The sequence below is a fragment of the Dermacentor albipictus genome, chromosome 9 (assembly GCF_038994185.2).
Source record: "Dermacentor albipictus isolate Rhodes 1998 colony chromosome 9, USDA_Dalb.pri_finalv2, whole genome shotgun sequence".
Taxonomy (NCBI): domain Eukaryota; kingdom Metazoa; phylum Arthropoda; class Arachnida; order Ixodida; family Ixodidae; genus Dermacentor; species Dermacentor albipictus.
This window is the reverse complement of record NC_091829.1, coordinates 14928746-14947843: the sequence shown is the minus strand read 5'-3', so window position 1 is coordinate 14947843 and position 19098 is coordinate 14928746. Positions and strand designations below refer to the sequence as shown.

Sequence of the window (19098 nt, the reverse complement as noted above, 5' to 3'; positions counted from 1 at the left end):
CTGCGACGCTTATATACCAGTCATAAAATGAATATTTATATAGGAGTTAAAATGGAAAGGAAAAGATTAGGGCTTCTCGATTTCTTTGTCGTTTTCTGGGGGAAGGTGGTTGGAGTGTTTTACCCATCTGTATTTTGTCGGAGGCCTCGAAGACGACCACAAACCTGTCTAGCTACTGCAGTAAAAATTACAGCCTGTTAATGTCCTGCTAGTTCTTGCTCGCTTCCTCCCCCCCCCCCTTTTTTTTATTTTTACGAGGAAGGAATAAAAAGGAAACTGCTAATAGATATACCCTACCGCTCAGAAAAAAAAATCACGCAGAAACTCCTCTGTGAGTTGTCTAAGTATGCGTAAGCATTGTGCCACTAGCTCATCTCCACGCAGTCCGGTCTCATTATCAATGTTATAAAACTTGATCCGACCAGTATAAGCGACGGCGCTGCCGTCGCTTATACTGGTCGGATACAATCTTAATTATACAATCTTAACAGTTTTTCAAATTCGTAAGAATTTGAAAAACTGTTAAGATTGAAATACCCCAAATTATCGCTTATTCCGTGTGGTCATTCCGAACACCTAGTGCACCCAACCGCACGGCAACGCCCCGAGCCATAGCTGCAATGCAGAAAGCACTGCAAAAACAGAAAAGTGGCGCGGAGAAACTCTCCTGGAAAGTTACTCGGCCACTGGGCGCGGCGCGGCGCCTTCGTATAGATGTCGGAAGGGTGTCTTGCGCCGAGCAGGCGATAGCGTCCAAACGCCATCTTCGGGTGCGCGTTGGACTGCGGCGCGCCCCACGACAGCGGATCGGGGGCCTCGTATACCGAGCAGCGTGCCTTACTCCCAAAACGGCAACGACTCGGCCACGCATTGTGCGCGAGGGAGGGCCTTTGTGCGCAGGAGCGATGTCCGCGGGCGGCGTCTATGCTATCTCGCGCTCCGATCGTAGCAGCCGAGGCGTGTACTAAAAGCGGCCACCTCGCCCTCCATGCATTGAAACCCCGGCTATGGGAAGTGACCGGCTTCCGCCTCCGCCGCGCGTATACCGCATTTGTCCGTCAAATGCCGTCATAGCGTGCTCCTGGCCCCAGTTTGTGTGCTCACGTGGGCAGCGGCCCCTTTCCTTTCTTTTCATTCTTTAGTTCAGCAGCCTGGGCAGTTACGGAGAAGGCACGGCAAACGCGCAACTTTTGTCGTAAGCTTGTCGAGTGCAAGCGTCCGTTTGACCAAAACTCGCTCGCCAACGGCTGCTGCACCTCTATAGCGCCACAGATCTCGGCGAATCGGGCACGGGAAGCTCTCGACAGCTTCGAGAACTTCAGGTGTAATTTCATTTACTAGTGCCATTCGTCCATTTATTAATATCATTATTCATTAGTATTAGTAAATTTATGACACGATATATTGTTCTAGTCTAGAACTACCACGCAGGTGAAGAATGCAAAGAGGTTAATCGAATGAAATACGAGATTATCACTAAAGCAGCAGAGTTCCTTTTTCAATGGACGTTCATGTTGCACCGAGTGAAACGCGTCGGTTTGGGCCTAAATAATACGCGCACTTTTGTTTTTGCAGTCTCCAGTTTTGTGTTACATGAGCGTATTTTTGGTTGTGCTTCGATCAGAGTTCAGGCCACATTTAGCGATGTTACGCGCAGCGGCGTGACGTCGCACTTTTTAGTAGTAGCGCTTATTGTGTGTTCTATAGTTTATGATTTCCTGTCGTGTTTCATTCCGTAAGCACTGTACTCCCTGTGTGAAGTGAAAAAAAAAAGTATAAAAGGCAAGACATCCTCAATGATAAGTGAGATGAAAATATAGTGCGATTCTGCAACGATGGTATTCCTCGACGTACAGATAGCACGTTATAGCTACGACAGTCGATATGCAAGCCAGGATTTTAGCCCACGCGGACCTAAAGAGCGTGTCAGTGACACCGATCTTGTTGGGCTGCTTTATCGTGGCTGTCTATAAGCACAAAATCCAAATCGTGATGTCGCCGGCGTACATCGTAAAGTCTCCCACTACGGCGTGCCTCATAATCTTATCGTGGTTTTGGCAAGCATGCAAGAAAAGCCCATAATTTATTATTATTAGTACTTTGTCGTCTGTCCACGAGTAGCCTTGTACTTGATTGAAAAGCTGTCTGGAACCCAAGTGCTGCTTGAAGCCTATAACCATGAGAAGCCATGAGAAGCTTGAAGCCATAATAACCATGAGAACGCGATGGTCGTTTCGTAATACGTATACCATAACCGCGCCCAACATGTACTGACAGCTCCTAAAGCAGTTCCTAAAACGCGTGCTCCTATAAACGACAGCAAAGCGCTTGCTACCATCTTGACAGGATCCTGGTATCCTGTGTGTTACCCTTTCCTTTGCATATGATTGCACATAGCGCTCGCCAGACGCCTCAAAAGTTGCCTGTGTACGTGCCTGCATTGCTTCGTCAAATCTGGCTTCTCCACAATAACAGGCTTTGCAAGGAGAAGCCCGTTTTACTTATCCTTCATTTTGCAAGCTGTGGTGAGTGCATTGTGGTCAAATAAAATGCATACATACATACATCCATCCATCCATCCATCCATCCATCCATCCATACATACATACATACATACATACATACATACATACATACATACATACATACATACATACATACATACATACATACATACATCTACGCGCACGCATGCGCACATGCATACATGACACTTTAATTAACAAATAAATAAACCAGTATCGAACATCACCCATCCAGCGCTCTGTAATCCGGTCCGGTACGTTACGTTTCCACTTTAGTCCCAGCAGTGCATAATACCGACAAGCCCAATCTTCCACTACACATTTTAGGACACGAAAGTGCAGCTACACACCACTTGCACGATGAGGACGTAGACTACTCACATGCGCTACAGTGCATTCAATGCATCGCGATGTAGTTAAGCACGGGATGACAGGGGTGGCCCGAAGCTTTCAGTCATGTGACCTCTAGTACAACGCCCGCGGCGGCACAGCGCAACGCCGGTCGCCTGTGACGCTGGCACGTAAAATATACGTTGCAGAAACATGCGCAACGTCATGCTGTTTTGCACCTTCCCGTAAGCCATCACATTGTACTTACATTGGCTAACCTCCCTGTCTTTCCTCTCCTTTGTCTCCTCTCCTTGACGTGCCGCTTTTAAACTTTTAAAGGCTGCAAAACATTTAACATACAAAAATAAAATCATGCTTTAGCAAATATACAATTCCGATACGCTCGTGGAAGGCTTGAACAAATACTTGTAAAGTAGTTCACGAGATGACGTCGGCTTGAAAATTCGTGCCAGAAGTTTTATGTTACGATCCCGACCAAATGGCCGAAGCCAATGGGCTTCTTTGCAAAGCATCGCTTTAAAGCGATGATATTTGATGTGAAGCACGCAGCTTTTGGGATCCTACAACGAGGTCGCCTGCCCCGAAGGGCAATAAGCATACAGAATACTACTGCGCTGTAGCTCGACCATAGGCATCGATATGAAACACATGACATCGCCACCGATAGCTGGCAGTGTGTACTTTCCTGCAGGCTTCTTTGTTGTAGAGGTTAGAATTTCCAACGTTTCTGATTTAGACCAGTAATCGTACCAGTTTGAGAAGTCTTGAAAGTCGGCGAATAACATGCAGCACGCGACAACAGGACAAGGTGACACACAAACGCATTGCAAGTACATTCAACGCTGACTTTCAACTAAAGCTTTATTCGAAGATCGGCCCATTTATATAACGATTACGAGGCTTCAATGTCTTGATCTACAATTTACAATGCTCAGTAAAGGTATTCAATTTCTTTTCCAGAGTGGAACTTTGAAGGTTTGCTGACACATTCAGTCTTTGCACCGTTCTATTTTAATATCTTCTAATGTCTCTCTCTGGTTAGCTCACCCGGATGCTTCTTCACCAGCGTGCATTCATGAAAGGAAGATGCGCAACCACACACGCATGCAGCAGTGAAGAGCAGGATCACCCAATATAGCACTTTTGCCGATATTCTTGTGCCTCCTTAATATAACATTCAAACAGCTTCCCAGTCTTGCCCGACGCATCTCTTTTCACATTACGTCCACGTTCAACAAACGTCGGTACATTGCTGTGGGCAAAGCTGCTTTGCAAAATCGCGATGACTAAGAGACACGCAATGCTACAGGATGAAGTGCGGAACTCTGTCCTCGTGCCTTTGCTCAATAGTCTAAAGCGTTCAAGTATGAAGCAACTAGCCGCACGAAAATGTTCCCCTGTGGGTAGTTTCGTAACTGCTATAACCAACCAACTGTGGTCGCTGCCAAGTCGACGGCAGCCATTGCGCAAATGTTTTTGGAAGACTTCTCTGGCGGCTTCATATCTATTTGGGGTTCGTGGAATCTGAGTATCTGGTTGCCACTTTGTGACCACTTTAGCCAAAATAAGGCGATTTGAGGCCTCCTGTAGTGAACGGAGGACAACAAAAAAGGCGTCGGAATACAGCTAGTAACGAAAAAGGTGCACCAAGTTAGAATAAAGCTATGCATGGAGCAGCAACAACGCGTAATTAGCGCGAGAAGGCCGAACTGAAACCCAGATGCGCTCGTTCAAACTGCGCGCGCGTGAAACCGGACCCGGAAGTGTGACTTTACTCAACGAAATATTTGGGCCATTCCCGTAGACGGTGCACTATATAAATGTGGGCCGATCCCGAGGGTAGTGTAGTCTAAACAACAAACTACATTGTATACTAATGTGCCCAAGAAGACTTCGCCTTCTTTACGATGTTAACCGCGAGCCTACCGAGCGGTGGAAACAAAATGGGAGGGAAGTTGTAAACGATCGCCTTGACATCCCCAGTCGCTTATTACTAGGCAAGAGTGTTGGTGATCTGAAAATGTCCAAGCTCCGCTTGACTCGCTATGCTTGCCATCGAGATAATAAAAGAGCGAAAATTCACGAACTTCAGCTCTGCAAAGCTATAGGTTATTACGTCTGAACACGGCCCGTGGCGTCAATTAGACGTTTGCAACGAGGCAGCCTCCACCGATCCATCAGCGCCTACCATGAAGTCAACGCAGCGTTGATACAGACTGCTGACGGGTCCACAAAAGCACCCCCCCCCCTTAACCCCCACCCTCCTCCCACCACTACCTGACAGCTTGAACTAATGATGAAATGGGTCGACGTCAAATGCTACCAAGAACGGCAGCGACCTTGGATTGCCAGGGTGCTATCCTTCCACATATTCCATACCAGCGGTGGTGGGGATACTGCGGAGCGTTGCGATAGCACGGGCGTGGTATCACAACCGATTCACCGATTGTGATTGGCTGTTATACAGTCATTATATTTCATAGTCGAGTCGCCTAGGGAAGACGACGGTACTAAAACCGGACTCTTTTTCGTGCAGAGGTGCCGACGTGTCCTGATGTGAACTCGGACGTTTAACTTGCTCCCGCATGGAGTGCGCTTCCGTAACTCCACGAAGCCGTATAATGTCGAATAAATCCTTTTTCCTTCATTCCTACTACTGGACGTATTCGTCGATGGGCTTGGCGCATTCCTTGCCCTAACGCCACCTCGAGCCGCATTAAGATGCATAACACTCAGGCGAACGATGAAATGAGCGTCTTTGTTGTTCGGAATGCCGCTTCATTTTCTGCACGCCCCTAATCGGCCGGTGTCGACGACGCCGAGGTGATAAACGAGAGCGTCGTGACGCCCTCTGGCCGGTGCAAAGTGCGTATAGATGAACTCTAGGCGATGACGACACGCCACACCACCATATTCGCAGATAGAGAGAAGGCAATACGACCCACCGCAGCGTCACTCACAGCGCAATACCGGATTTCCGCGGGACCTTTTCTGAAAACAAGACTGCGCGGCTGGAACGACTGGACAGCTGCTGTAAAAGTTGGCGCGCCCACAGTAACACCGTCGCAGTGTATGTATTACACTCGTGCTTGCCGACAGGTGTGTACACCGGGATGTGCAAATCTGTATCGGGTTTATCCCTGTAAGCTTCGGAAGCGTCCCTGCAACTGCGCACACAATGACGAGGTTCGACACGGATGTTTATAGTCGGGTTACCGCAGTAGGTCCGGCCCTTTTACAGTCGTTCACTGGTGTGAACGACCTTGGTAGGTGCGAGCTCTAGGATTGCGTGGAAACGACTGCTTATGACACGTCGTTGCAGTCTTCCAAGTTTCTTCTTCTAGGTAAGCGGCTGTTATAACGAGCTCATCTCGTCGTACTCTCTTTACCAGAAGCAACTGACTTGGCTTCTCGTTCGTCACGTGTTTCTTTTTTAAATGTTTTCGCACTTACACGGTTCATGCAGTAAGCGAAAAGAACTGGGATCACTATTCTTTTACGGGAGCTTTCTTTTCTCTTTCTTGAATTAATAATGTACCTGCGATGTAGCGTGTTCCTGCCTTTCTCTTTACTTCTCTTCTTGTACTAAATTGGCGAAGTATTACCTATCTAGCCTTACTGGCAAACTTACCGGTATTCCAGTCTCGCATGAAATTAACATTTAACACTCAGGACTACGTGTTCACTCCATTAGACCTCCATTCCGGAATCTCGGGCTCCCATTCCCATTCCACTCTGGATGTTTGAAATGAGAAATGATTCCAGAATCATGCCAACTCCGGAGTTGCCATTCCACACCTCTGTCACACCGTCGTGTAACGCTTTTTCACCAGCCCCCACAAGGCAACCAGAACTGCTTCTAAAAATCAATTATTCCTTGTCCAACGCAGTCTTCGTCAGAAACTGGCTGGCTATGACCTGTAGTGGGTCTCCAAGTGAACTCGTCCGTCCGTAATGCTCTGGTGAGCAGAGCTTTAGTTCTTGAACTGCACAGTGCAGGACCGGTAAAAGTGCATTACAAGCTATAGGGAATCTCTAGTCTCGAAAAGCTGGTCGTGTCCATCCTTTTGCAGAAAAGTACGTACGCCTGCTGTAGCATCAATGCATAAACTAGCACCTGGTGCTGCGCATTGACTTCGAGCGCTTCGTGGCGCCAACAAACACTAGGGTACAACAAATAAAAACGCTTGTATATAGAAATTACGATTTCATTTACGCCCGAAGACGTGCTAAGTACATAGAGAAGTTAATCATGTGAAATGAAAAATGATCACTTGGAGCAACCAACTCAGTAATCCAGTGCTCACCACGTCCGTACTCCTTGACCTCGAGTATGTGATCACAATGCATCTTTTCCTTCACTCTCGCCGCAAGGTTGTGCGCGTTAGTGTTAACGAAATTTTGGTGATGTACTCGAAAACAAACGAAAGCTGAAAGAAAGAAAAAAAATTACAGATAAAAAGAACGCAGATAGAGAGAGAGAAACGTTCGTTTTGGAATGTCTACGTCGTCAGTGGAGGTAGACGGCTTAAAAGAGCAGTGATTTTCGATTTCGAAATCGAAGCACGTGAAAACAGAACCTGCGCGCTTGATGATCAATATCGGGACAATCAAACAGTTTACTCAACCGGTACGAGCACGACGACTGACACATGTCTGCCAGCGATGACGTAATGTTCCGTCACAGATTTTGACTGGAGCGCATAGCTGTCGGAAGGCGTAGCCACGAGTCTCTTCTCCGTTGAAGAATCGTTCACGAGGCGTTCCCCTTCATTGCCCCGATTCGTATCGGCCACCGTGATCGAAGTGTGGCGCGGCGGATTCTTCCATCGGTGCCATTAGGCCGTTCGGATCCAAGATGCGCCTATTGTGCGGGACTCTATACGGGCAACAAGCGGAAGAGTATACGGCTGATTAAGGAACAGATTGCGGACTACATACGGTTGTCCATTGCGTACGCCTCGGCACGTAATGACTGGAACGCATAGCCTGGTTGGAAGTCGGTTATATGTCTGAACGATGAGGCACGGTAATGTCTTCGGGCGGGTCCCTACACATTCTCTTCCGCGTGCTGCAGACCTAAGAGAACGAAGACGCTGGTCCACTTGTTTTTCCTCTGCTCTAGCCACAATGCGGGAACGACCTTTTGTTCGTACGGTCACATGGCGCGCAGCCTGAGGTCTTGGACAGCTCCTTCTGCACATGCTCGCAAGCTGTTCTGCCACTAGTCTCTTTATCGTTTACGTTATTGTTTTTCCTTAAGAGAATCATGTGGGTCTTAGACCAAAAAATTAAAGAAATCTGTATTCTTCGAGAAATAACGCGGAAAGCTTGTACGTATATGTAATATTATGTGCTTATTGCGAATATGAGGTTCGTTTTAAAGCGAAGCTTTAACGAGGTTATGAGGTTCGTTTTAAACCTCATAAAACCTCTATGAGGTTCGTTTTAAAGCGAAGCTATCACCTATGCCGGTGATAGCGGGTATCCTTTCCTAAAGCTTGCACCGATACGAGGCCTTCTTTTTTAGGAATACATACGCACTCTATTAACGAGGATTTAACTCGTTATGAACAGCAGCAAACTTGGAATAGAAAAGACTGACAAGCAAAACATTGTTTTCGCATCGCAGTGACTTTTTCAGTGATTATTCTGTTGCGGAAGTTTCTACTGCTTCAGCAACTTGTCTGTGTAAACTAGCCCGAAGCAAGTACCCGTATTGCGTCGATTCATCAACAGGAGACTTCCAAAGGAAGGTTCGGAGACCGACGAGGTAAGCTGTTTTCGCGAACAGGATTTATTTTTCGCAAAACATGACGCAGATTTACTAAAATAGTAAAAGGAAGCCAAATTCGTAAACTTCACGGGAAATTCGGGAGAGCTGACAGGCACGCATGCGACCATGAGCACAATTAATGGGTCTAAATCGCTTCCCTCGTTATGTTTTATGCGTCTACACCAAAACTAAGATAGCTATACCATTCTCGCGCATATTTAGTCAGTAAAAAAGAAGGTGTAAAAGAAAAAGAAAAAAAGAAAAGAACAATTGCGCTTCTGTATGAACGACACATCTAACTAACAGTTATATAACCACTGCCGCGCTTTAAAATAATAGCAAAGCGACCGCACATCTGTAAAGAGAGACACCCTGGCGTACATATGTCAAAGTTCATCGAGGAACACTGTTTACAGCGGCAGAGCGCTCTCTCATAGGCTCGGAGTATTGAAGAATCTTAAGAACATTTCCCGCCTGAACGCTGCGTTATTTTATAAGACGCGAACTTATCACGAGTAGTAGTTCGCACACCGCAGAGTACCTCCAGATAAAAATAAAGAAAAATGAAAGCTTTTCTTTTCTGGCATCACCACCTGAAAACGAGAAAAGCAGTGGATAGAAAAGAAAGACAGGTAAAACTACGTATATCGACGTTTATAACGAGTGCAGGCGTTCGTGCCGAACGTTCGCGTCAACTGATGAATGACGTCAAATGATGAATGATGAAATAAAATAAATAAAATAAAATAAACTGCGTTTCGCCGGTGAAGAGAAGCCGTCACACGTACACGGTGTCCACATCGCCCGGTTGCCAACGACCGCTCGCTGATTGCTCACGCTTACAACACGTACCGGTGGCAACTGCAACCGATGCGGGACAGTTTTCACGTCGACGGCGACACACCGTGAACGGTTTTACGGGTCCTTCACTTTACGGCGGCGCGGCCGTTTATTGTGCGTGCCATCAAACGGCCGGCGACGCATTGCTCAGAGAGACGCCGCGCTGGTGTTGGAAACGCGCACGCACACACACACGCACACGAACACACGCACACGCACACGAACAAAGCAGCAGTAACAGCAACAACTCGCCGCAGCAAGCAGCAACTTCCACGCCGAGGTACAGCAATCCCGTCAGGGCTTTGCGTAGGCGTATCTAGTGTCTAAGGTACTTGAAGTACTTTCTTGTGCAAATAAAAACATTACGAAAGAAGAAAAGAAAAAACAAAGAAAAATAGCGCGGCAGGCAAGCAAGCACAGGCAGTCACACAAACGCTCACCACCTGTGCAGTTAAAGAACACGCACACACGCACGCATCAATGGTGCAGTGACGGGCAACACCGACACACTGAAGGAGGATTGCGCCGAGTCTCTCGCACGTGAGCGCTCTCGTCTCTCTGACGGCAATCAAGGGATGACCGCGCGAGACGGCGACCGCTCCGCGAAAAGTTGCACAAGGACGATTAGGGCCTTTTCGCGAGCAGTGGTGCGTCACGCGGGCGGCTATAGACAAGCGCGCTTTCGGCGAAAAAAAATCATCAGCATTTCGAGGTAACCCGCTCCTGCTCAGTTGGCACAAAGGCCAATGAAGAAGGGGAAAGCAAACAAACAAAGAAACAAATACAGACCACGCACGTGTGTGCACATTTATTCGGCCTAATGGCTGCAGTGTTAGTGACACAAATGAGGAGAGATAAGCAGGTCGGCTGTTCATTTTGACGTTGCTGTTTTTTTTTTTTCACTAGAATGTTTTGTTTGTCGCATGCGCACTGCCCCGAAAACGGTGCGCGCGTGTTTTCAGGAAGGACTGTCTGAAGGGAGATCCAGTTTACCTTTTCATTTATTTATTTATTTATTTATTTATTTATTTATTTATTTATTTATTTATTTATTTATTTATTTATTTTTCAGATAGCGAAATCCCTCCACATATCGGAGCCGAGCGTTTGTCTCAGCGCATACCCTAGTTACTACATGAAAGAATCTTAACCGAGACAAAGCGGAAAATGCGGCTTGCGCAGCTTGCACGATGTTCCGAATTCGAGTCTAAAAAAGATAAAAAGGTTTTCTATTTCCACCACTTTTAGTAATTACTTCACACAAATTTGTTAATGGGAACTGCGCAAGCCCACACACGAATTGGCAAACCTTCCTTGAGCCTTTCTTGGTAAATTTTTTTTTGTCTTCATGAGTTTCTTTCGAAAATTTTCTGTGCATACTTTCGTACATTCTAAATTCGCAGCAAATTGTATTTAGACCCTTTTACGTATTGTTATTTTTTTCGCTTTGTCGGCAATATTTGAAAAATCACAAAACATCGAAAATATAAGTTATTGCGCGCGAATAAAAAAAAGAAGAATGACGATCGTCTCCGATTTCTCTCCCATTTTTTCAAAATTATCTACTGTAATCGGATATCCGTAACATGCAAGACGATGATGCATTATTTTGTTCTGAGTACAAAAGAAGGCAATGAATAAAAACGCGGTGTTTGGCGGCCCGCGGCTTGTCCTCTAGAATGTTGCGCCGCGCAAGCCTCAGGTTTCATCATGTCTTCCGTTTGTGTCACGACATAATAGGCAGCCTCAAGCGCTGCAGAGGGAACGCAGGTTCTTTTATGAGAAATACGAAGGCGGGAGCTGTAGCTCTATTACTCGGTGGCTCCGTAGATATACGGCGTCCTACTGCTTAACACGATGTCGATGATATTTTCGCGTCCCTTGTTTAGAAACGTCACGTTCCAGGAGCGTATACCGTGCCCTACGGGAGTAACGTCCCCAAGCGATCAGCTCCGTCGGTGAGATTTCGGCCAGATCACGGAGGATCGAGGCTCGCTGTGAATACATACGGATTCGATGGCAGTCGCCCCTGGAGCGCCGTGACACCTGCACCGAAAATCCGACCCGCTTTTTTTGTTTTACATATTCCCACTGTCCTCGGGTGCAGGAAATGTCTTCGGATCTCGATTCCACGCACTCACGACCGTTATAACCACCGCGCACGTTGGGCATGGTAACACGTCCTGCTTAGTCTCTGTCCCCGAGCTAGTAGTGAGACAGCAGATAGACAAAGCCAGAAAACCGGTCGCACGTGTGTTGTGGAGCAAGGTCGCCGCGCTGACTTCGTGGTCGCCTGTTGCGGACGCCGGCGAAAAGAAAGAAAGAAAAAGGAAACGCCGCAAAGGAGACTTCAGCTACGCCCTTTTCGAAAGCGCACTTCTCGGCTTGCAGGGTGCTGAAAACACAGCGGCGAGAACCGCCATTTTGAAGACTTCGCGTGTTGAGAAGTATATGTCTAAAGTTTTCTCGCCGGCGGCTAGACTAAAGCCTCCGTACTGACCCGGAACTCTGCATTATGCGACGTCCCTCCTAGCTATACAGCTCTCAGTGCAGCCTTGGGGACGTCGATCCCCAGTTCTTCTCTCCTCCTGGACGATACTATATGATAGAAGCCGGAAACATTTACAATATCATCAAGTGAGTCAATCAGCGAAACTATACATTTAACTGTGCCATCTTTTCCTGAGGAAAGAAGCAGCCGGCGCCGTATGTGTGCGCCAACAACAATGAGAACAACGATGACGTCAACAACGAAAATTCCCAGCAATCATTACTGTGGCTGTGCTAAATCCACCAGCCGTTGCCGAGTGACGCCTAACACAATAGGCTCAATGATATGATGATGACTTTAGGTGCATGTGGTCCATGGGATCCGAACGAGTATGCGAAACACTGACGTTTACGTGACCTCCTACCCATCCTTCCTGCTTAACTGACGAACTGGTTTTTATGCAACCTAATCCGGCCAATTGATAAAATTTCTGATGTAAGCACATGCGTATTTTGGTTCGTTCGCACTGCAAAACTGCAGAATACTTAATCGACAAAGAAAGAAAGAAAGAAAGAAAGAAAGAAAGAAAGAAAGAGAGAGAGAGAGAGAGGGGGGTAGGAAGAACGGGTATAAATAAAGAAAAAAAAAGAGTTCGAGTTCCCGAGTGGTGAAGACGTGGGCTTTCGATCCACAACGTTTACTTATACATGATTCTGCGGGGTTTACGGAAACCACGATTACCTTGACTGAAGCTCCTGAAAGCAGGCTATCGCTCGTAAAACGCTTTATTTTTCTCACAACGTAACATTCTTTCTTTTCGGGCTTCTTTGTATTTTTGCTACCAATTGGGAGGCATATCTGAGGGGGGGCACGTTGTATTTTACTTTCTCTTTGTACCATGTTGATAGAAACTGGGAAAAGGGGTCTTGTTTAGAATGTAAGTACATTGGCAGACTGTATTTGGAGCAGCATTGTTCGGTGAATAGCTTCAAAAAACGTACATTTCTTTGTAGCTTCTTTCTTTCTTTCTTTCTTTCTTTCTTTCTTTCTTTCTTCGGTGATAGCGGGCACATACCTCCCTCACAAACCGGCAAGAAACGAATCCAATAAGACAAAAAGCGAGAACCAAAAACTTATAGCACGCGTGATTTACGAGTATACGAACGAATCCGCGTCTCTCGGCGCACACCGACACGTATAGTTCGCACGGGGAGAGCTGCCGAGAGAAACGTCGACCTCAAAAGAGTCGCTGAGCAGCACTTAAGCAGCCATCGACGCACACGTGACAGACACTATTGGCCAGCACTACGAGCGCTCGAATAAAATCGCAACGAAAGCGCCGATGGCACATTTTACACCGCACCTATTGTCCCTCGTATTGACCTGGGACAGATAACTGCTGGCTGTAAATTTCATCGATGACTACGCGCGCCCGGTTCCGTTCGTAAAGCCACGTGTTTCCTTTAACTAAAACGGCGCACCGTTGCGGGAGCTACGGTTGGTGTACTGCAGTTAAAATTATATAGAAAATTCTGGGGTTTTCCGCGTGGCAAAATCACAATTTCGTTTTGAGGCACGCCGTAGTGAGCGGGCTCCGGGTTAATTTTTTTGTTGTTATTTTTGCCACCTGGGGTTCTTTAATAACGTGCACCCAATGCGCGACACACGAGCGTTATTGCATTCCACTCGCACAAAAAATGCCGCTGCCACGGCCGGACTTGAACCCGCGACCTCGATCTTAGCAGCGTAACGTCATATAGCTACATGGGCTAACGCGGCGAGTTGCGGTTGGTGTCCTGTTATCGTGGACTGGGTTAGCAATGCTCCTCATAGCTAACTTAAAGAAAGGACATTTAATGGTCGGTAGCCAGTACGTTGGCTAGTGACGGCGGCCAGCAAAAAATCGCGTAGACACTTAATGCGTTGGACTGCCTGTAAGTGACGCTAATCGTGTTTCGTTTGCTCTACATTGCGCTTCTTTTTTAATGCATTTATTTCGCGTCCTTGTTGTGCTTCCCTCGATCAGTTAGTTGTGTAAATGTGGACATTGTATATTACACCTGCGTTTACATGTGCGGACTAGCATGTGCGGACTCCTACACTTTGATGCGATGAGTGATCGCACCAGATACTGAACTGTGCTTTCGGCGCTGGTGCCTTGACGTGTGCCTATGACTTGCTCGTGTGTGTGTGTGTGTAGTGCTCATTGATATTTTCCTATTGCTTTCGCCTTATTTGTTCTATTCTTAGTAACGTATTTCATATTTTGAGATAGCCGGCCCTAGCGCAGCTTACTTAGGATGTTTTCTATATTTAGAGTAATCAGGGTAGCCAGCAATAGAACAAAGACGTTGGCCAACCACAAACGTTTAGCGAACGTCGCATAGCTAAGGAAGGAAGTTGGTATAATTTAAGGCGGAGGGAAAGTGTTCGGAGAAAAGTGATTTCTTGTGATGCTAGAAGTACTTTGGGTGATAACGTGATGCGGGTGCCACGACAGTACCCCTCGAGGCTTAATTTAGCTTAACTTATAAAAACCATCTAGCCCAAACCATCACTCTTTTGACTTAACCTAGCTTTTACCTAATGTCGCTTAATTTAGGTAAGCTAAAGAAAGCCGTAGTACTCAATGCCATGTGATCAATAGTCAGATGTCAATATCGCTCATTCAATGATTGAGACACAACCAGAATAATAGACGCTATATAGCACTGTATCATCGAGGAAATGCTCAATCCGGTTGTATACATATTTCAACAAAATTATTCATTCATTCATTCATTCATTCATTCATTCATTCATTCATTCATTCATTCATTCATTCATTCATTCATTCATTCATCGTGTGCGCCTCCTTCTCTATTGCTAGCCTGCGCAAGTTAGAGAACGTCTCAATCCTTGAACGGCTGACGCTGCTTCTACAGCTTCCACAACGCTACACAGTTTTAGTAAAGCAAACTCCAGAAAGAATACTTTAATGATTCAGCATTTCCGGCGCAAGAAGTGTCATGCGATTGATAAGTTGCTGTATGCAGATACGTAATGAAGCCAATCAAACACTTCTGCGACCGATACTAGGGAGCTATGTTATCTTTTTTGACCTCATTTCACTGCATTGCAACTAAATGTATTTTCTGACCGCAACGCGTGTATCATTCGTTGACAATATAGTTACAAAACTTTCACATTACCATTCAATATCGCAGCATGCCAGGGAATCTCATTAGAACAGCCTATATATTTTGGCATGGTTTTCGTAAAGGTTCGGTTAAAAGCCAATGAAATTACATGTAAGCGCACTGATCCGCAATCAACCATTGAAAACTATACACAATTCTAAGTAAAATCTAATCAACACAAATGTATTTGTATATAGAACCTGGCTTGCAACACTGGGTACATTTGGTACTCCCACTGAAAGCTAGTCTTCGATAAAAAAGAAATATGGGGTTTTACGTGCCAAAACCACGATTTGATTCTGAGGCACGCCGTAATGGGGGATTCCGGATTAATTTTGACCACCCGGGGTTCCTTAACGTGCACCTAGACCTAAGTACACGGGGGTTTTCCAGTTTCAACCCCATCGAAATGCGGCCGTCGTGACGTCTACGATAAGGCTATAAACAACACCGCCAAGAATATTTGCTGCTCGCGGTGCTGGCTAAGCATAACAGCATGCATTGTCCGGCATGAGCGACGGGCTTTTGGTAGACGGACGATTTCTCCTTCTTAGAAGTCTTATATGTTGCGCGTTTTCGCGCGCTTATAACATATCGTTGCCGCGCTTGTACGTGTCCTCTCTTCCTGCAGGCATGTATGCGCTCACGCACCGGAATCGCCAGCGAACAATGCCGGTCGTCACTGCGTCGCGATCGACGTGATTGGCTGTCATGTCAGGGGAGCCCAAAATTGCTGCCTGCCGTGTCGCTCGCTCCTTGCTCCTGTCCCGTGGAGCCGCTTGATTGTCGACTGCGCTCAGAGCAATTAACAGGCTGCGTCGACTTGCGCCGATTTGATCTTTAGCTGCATATACGCTATAGCACTGCTCTCTAGATCTCTGGGCTATGATTACGCGAGAAATCTCTGTCACTCCTGCAATCTCGGCGCAAACTCGACGTGAACTGAGCAATATCTCCTGACGCGCAAGGCAAGTATGCGTTATATATATATATATATATATATATATATATATATATATATATATATATATATATATATATATATATATATATATATATATATATATATATATATATATAATATGCGAAGTCATGGTGCCGTCTTCGGAGATGTCATGCTCTCTGTCACCGCTGTCGTCTGGCCAGCTATCGCAGTTTTTGACAGCATCTACGGTTCCCCTCAGCACTTTCTTTTTCTCATCAAGCAGACTGAGTATGAGCACACATCGTATACGTTCAATTATGCGAAAGAAAGGGAAGAGCGCCCAGCGTCAAACGCGGCTATACGACGCCAATAGCCGTTGCGATTCCGGCAAAACGGCCTGTAGTACTCATTCAAAAAATTGAAATGTAGCTCATAGAACAGAACGCGGCACGGACGCATATACGCTCTTTGGCACCAGAATTACTTGTCTAGTTACTTGTCTAGAGCCTGCATCTCTTGCGTACAATAATTCCCTCGCCTTCTTATCTGCCCTGAAAATAGTGGCTTGATAACAACCCCCACTGCAGTGTCTACTTTAAGTATAGATAAGGGCCTTGAACGCGGCCTCGTCGGAACTAGTTCCTATATAAATAACACACAAAAGTTTCGTTATGCATACCATAACAGTTGCAGAATGAAACTCTATCTCCTTTCCTGACTTTCCCTCAGTACAAGCAAGTCGCACTTGGCTTACGTATACATGGCTCTTTTCGCAACTCTTAGCCTTACGCTTGTATTTATTGCCATATTGTGGCTGGTTGCAATGAATGAATGAAAACAGGTCTGCCTTGTTCCATAATTATGCTTTAACGGAATAGTGCAAACGTCGAGAAGCGTTCACCTGTCAATATAGCCCATCAAGCGCGACGTCAGATCCGATGGGCTTGTGTTTAGTTCAGTGACCGAAGACTGTAGCCGTAGCCACGAGATATTGTTAGCCCGTTCGTCTCGGATAGAATTGGGCGCAAAGCGCTCGCAAATAAAATACAGCGGAAAGTAACCAATGTGCTCTCGGAGTCAATAAGAGAGGGAAAAGCTTGACGATGAGAAAGGCAGAGAGGTCAGCTTGAGATCCATTCCTCTAGCCAGCTCCTCTGCGTCGGAGGAAGAGGTAAAGAAAGAGGAGCAGGATGAGTGACGATGACGACAGAAAGAAGATGCGAAACGCATAACAAGCAAGTCTACTCAAAGCCGAGAGCCGAAAGCCAGTACTACTCTCACAAACGGTTGGGTGTAGAGGCGGGTAAGATCATTAGTCAACCTCTGCCGCTCTTCCACGTGCTGAAACAATCAAAGTTTATAGAAAGCTATTCATTTTAAGCAAACAAATATAGCCTATTTACAAAGTGGGAGTAGGAGAATGCTACAGTCTGTCCGTGCACGTAGATTCATTCCCACAAAGGAAGTTGCGCACATCACAAGGAAGCAAAGGTAGGAATTTATCTAATCCACACTGTTATTTCTGTTCTACGTTTCAAATATTATAAGAAACATTTTTTTTTTAGTTCTTACTTTAAGTTATAAGTTTTCGCACGATCTCGCCCTCCCCTTTAAGAAAACCGCTCTATAGCCGCTTGGTTCTTGTCCAATTCCCGTAGTTGATGAACGCTAATATTTGAGGAAGAAATAAGAAAAAAACACAAACAAATGAGTTACAGGAATTCACTGTGGGAGAATGTTCTCGCTAAAGTAAATTAGCTCAGAGACGAAGTAATCGCTGCATGCAGTCTCCGGTCCTTTTTTTCATTTTACGAACTGAACACGACCAAAACGTTGATTCAAAGGCACCAATCGCTCTATCTACGTCGGGTCGTTAGACCATACGTTTATATGGAATCTTTACGTTTCATTTGTGACTGAAAAGAAAAGGAACAAGACTGACTATGCCGAGAAGCAATCCAGTTTCTCTAGAACGCTGACTGCTATAGCATGTGACGCACTTCAAGAGAAGTCTAAGGGCCGATTTACGCTCGAGCCGCCCATCGCCGCAAGCCGCACCGCACGCGTGCGGTCGCACGAAAGATTGCACGTATCAAACACTTGTCCACAAATTTCGGTTTACAATGTGTAAGGTATACACTGTGCACACAGTGTAAATGGTAATTTGTGCACAATTGCTGGATACGTGCAATTTTTCGCGCGACCGCAAGCGCGCGGTGCGGCTTGCGGCGATGGGCGGCTCGAGCGTAAATCGGCCCTTAATGATGCCGAAGAAAATCGCTTTCTCTGCTAAGTGGATTACGCTGCCGTGTTAGTTGGATGATCGCGTTTAAGCGGTGTGTTGAAGATTGCTTCCTCTCAAAGTCGGTGACGCTCAAAACGTCTGACTGGCGTTCTGTAGGTCTTTTCAGTTTGTATCAGAGTCAGATTTTGAGATTCAGCTAAAGCTTTCTTGCTTCATAAATGTTTTTTTTTTTTCCTTCTTCACATAGTTCTTCCAGCGACTTTTTCCTGGTCCGTTGCGAGAATGCGAATTTACACGAAAGGGACGAGCAGGTCGGCTGGAGCTGGTGCTACTGAAGCGTTAGCCTGTTTCACCGGAAGCTCTCCTCCAAAGGCTTTCTTCCGGGAAGTAATTTCGTGGGCCTTTCTATATTTAGCAACTGTCTTGGCAGGGTCTGTAGTATAGTAGTAATTTCGGGGTCTTCTGTAGTACACAACGGAAATTATTTGCCATAAAATTCACTACGCTTTGTGCTACGTTCCTGTGTTCCGGAGCATGTTTTGTGCCTGCCAGCTGCTAATCGCGTCGTATACAGTTTCTGTTCGTTGTTCTAAACTAATGTTGTGAACCTCGGCTTCTTTGTTTTTTTTTTAACTGCCACAGTGTGAGGCGTTTGGCTAGCCTGCTATCTCAATATTAAAACAAAAACAAAAACAAAAAACAGCAACAAAACGCTATGCTAGAGGATCAGTGGAAATATAGGTAAATAAAAATAATCGAAACATTA

General features: G+C 46.0%; 1 protein-coding gene across 1 annotated transcript in view; it reads right to left on the bottom strand.

Annotated features, from left to right (window-relative positions):
- Window positions 1–19098, bottom strand: part of JMJD6 (Bifunctional arginine demethylase and lysyl-hydroxylase PSR) — a 190407-nt gene that overhangs the window by 40711 nt on the left and 130598 nt on the right. The gene's annotated exons all lie outside the window — the stretch shown is intronic.